Here is a 3,348-nt window from a genome sequence, read left to right as displayed (position 1 = left end):
AATTATCATTCCATAAAGTGCTAATGTATGCATTTGCTATAGTTTATTTATCCATTTCTTCTGTGGATGGGCAACTACACTGTTTCTGGTTTGTAGGTTTTGTGCATAGTGCAACTCTGACCATTCTTTTGTTGTGCATATGTTCACCTATTGTTAGTATATGCCTAAGAACAGAAGTGGCAGTTCATGGGCATATGTGTACATTTCAGCTTTAGTAGATATTGCAAAACCATTATCCAAGGTGGTCATACTAATTTACACATCCATCAGTAGCATTTGAGAGTTCTGGTTGCTTCACATCCAAATCTCTATGAACACTTGGCATTGTATGTGTATATATACACAGCCATTTTGAAGGAGACATAGTGTTATTTCACTATGGTTTTTATTTGCATATTTCTGACATCAGATGATGTTGAGCAACATTTCAAATATCTATTGGTCATTTGGATATCCTCTTTTGTGAAGAGCTTTTCAAGTTTTTGCCCATTTTTTAACTGAGTTGACCATCTTTTCCTTTTTAATTTGCAGGAATTCTTTATGTATTCCCCATATTAGTGCTTTGTCAGATACATGTTTTGCAAATATCACATTCCATTAGTGACTTGTCTTTACACTTCACTAATGATGTTGTTTAATGAACAGGAGTTCTTATTTTTAATGTAATATAATTTATCAAATTTTCTTTTTTTGGTGAATGCTTTTTTGTGTCCTATTTAGGAAATCCTTTCTAACCCAAAGATACATATATTTTTCTTAAGGTTTTATTTCACCTTTCATTTTAGGCCTGTTAACCATCTCTTACTGATTTTGGATAAGAAAGAGGTAGGGGTAGTAATTGTTTTTATCATATGAATATAAATTAAATGAGTGCTATTTACTGAAAAAAATGACCTTTTCTCCATTGTGCCATAGTGTCAACTTTGCATAAGTCAAGTGACATTATATAATGTACAAAGTTGAGATCTGTTGATATAGAAGTACCATAAAGCAAATTAAGAAGTCTCAAATCAGTTGCAGGAAAAAACTACTGAAAGTACAAATAAATTTTAAGGGAACCACCACACTTGATCCTCCTGGAATGTGGGTGTCAAACAATGTGATTCTTGGTTCATGATTTAAATCACTTTAATGTTATGTAGTGCTCTGAAACCATTACATTCAGTCTGCAAGAATAAAAGGAACCAAATATTGAAGATATAAACATTTGACCATTGCAGCTGACTGTTTATGATTATGGTTAATAACAGACAAGGTGATAAACTTATTTTTTTAGGCTCTGACTACAGAGTACTCCTGTGTAATAAATAAGGCAAACTGAACTAGGACAACTTGGGTACATTTGTGACATAGTCTTGGCCCAATTTTAGAAATCAAGAGTAGTGAGGCCATTGTGTGCAATACAACAAAAATATTAGGTGACTGTCTCCTACATGACAATTGATAGCATTTTCTACCCCTGACCAACTTATTGAAAATGTTTTATCTCACAAATATACATAACTAATCTGTACTGTTGGGAAAAAACAAGTCAGCAAACAAAGTAATTAAATAACATGTCTGTCAAAGTGTCTAACAGTGCTGCACAAATAAAACTACATTATGTACTTCATTTTTTCTTTTGTGCTTTGAATGTATCAGTATAATTCAATACAGTTCTTGAGGAATAAATGCTATTAAAATAAAATGGCTATCAACTTGACTAAATTAGTCTTGAATATAGGCAACGCAGAGCCTTTTAAAATGTACACCAATATTTTCTAGGCAATGGAAATTATACCTATCATCTTTAATCTAAAATGATGTTTGAGAAATGTCAAAGATGTCTCTAAAATTGGAATATTAAAAGGGTAGCCTATGCAAAGTGCCCATTTTGAAACTTAGCTCTACTGTGGGTTCAGATACTCAAAGGAAAAAACAACAACAACAACAACACAAAATTACTGATTAACTGACATTCAGGAAGGAATCATTTCCCAGAATGAGGTCTTAGTAACACAACAGAGTTTCCGGAAGAGTGAAACATCTTGGAGTGAAACACGAGAGAGAGCCTCATCTCTGGGATCACACCTCATCACTCAGGTTGTTGGGATTGCGCCTGCTTTGAGGAAATTTTTTCTACTGCCTGTACATGCGAAGTCACAAGAATTTCACTCATCTATGGCTCATTAACCACTTACTGCAGACAAAAATCAACTTGGTGGGTGGTTGGGGAGATCTATGCAACTTAGGACCTCTTTCCCTCCTTTCCTTTTGCTTTTTTTTTTTTTTCTTTTTGCTTGGGGCATTACAGGTATACTCCATTTTCTTGCTTCCCAGTGAATTACACTGCATAGTTATTTCACCTTGATCAATTTCTCCCTGTGGCTATATATTCTATATTCACTCACTCTCTCCCTTTGTAAATGAAGTCTAATGGAACAATGGAGCATGCATAGAAGCAAAAGAGATAAGTGCAATATACATATTTATTGTTTCTTACCACCCCATTCACACGTAACATTTGCCTTGCCCCATGAACATAGAATTCCAGTGGACCCATAATGCATGGGAGTTCAGAAAACTCAAAATGAATATAAGTATGTCAAGTCTGTGACTTAGTAAGTGTGGGTACTGACAGCCCCAAAGGGCCACATGTTCTTCTTGAACTAGCACTTCTTCTGCAGAAAGAAAAAATATCCAAGGAACCCTATCATATTCTTCCTTATTCATCTGACTTCCTTGTATTAGCCAGTTACACTGAAAATGGTAACATGAAAGGAAAGGAAAGGGAAGGAAAGGAAAGGAAAGGAAGGAAAGGGAAGGGAAGGGAAGAGAAGGGAAGGGAAGGGAAGGGAAGGGAAGGGAAGGGAAGGGAAGGGAAGGGAAGGGAAGGGAAGGGAAGGGAAGGGAAAGGAAGGGAAGGGAAGGGAAAGGAAAAGGTAGAGCAACCCATAATTCCTTTTCTTTACAGTCCCTCCTAACTCACCAGTAAGCTGAAGGTAATGTGTTAGGAGAGTATCAAGACACACTGCATACCAAGACATGGAATAAAAACAGTTGAGTTAGTTTTGTACAGTACTTCTACAAAATACATATTCGTATATGAGCTGTGAAATCCGAATTGTGTGATTTTGGTAATTTCACATATGAGTTAAATGCTCTCATGTGTGAATTTAAAACTGTGTCATTGCACAATGTAAAGATGAAGGGTAAAAATCATGCTAATAATTTAACATTTCCTTTTTTTAAATTAGAAGGGCATTAAAATAACAAAGAAAACATGGTAAGTTGGTAAGTGGTAGACACTGTGACAAAAGAAAAGAGCTTTATTTTTTAGTACCTTTAACTGCACTTTTTTCCTGCTCT

This window comes from Eumetopias jubatus, unplaced genomic scaffold (assembly GCF_037043125.1).
Source record: "Eumetopias jubatus isolate StellerSeaLion01/CBP00866 unplaced genomic scaffold, mEumJub1_p1.0 scaffold_14, whole genome shotgun sequence".
Classification (NCBI taxonomy): Eukaryota; Metazoa; Chordata; class Mammalia; order Carnivora; family Otariidae; genus Eumetopias; species Eumetopias jubatus.
This window is presented reverse-complemented; position numbering follows the sequence as displayed.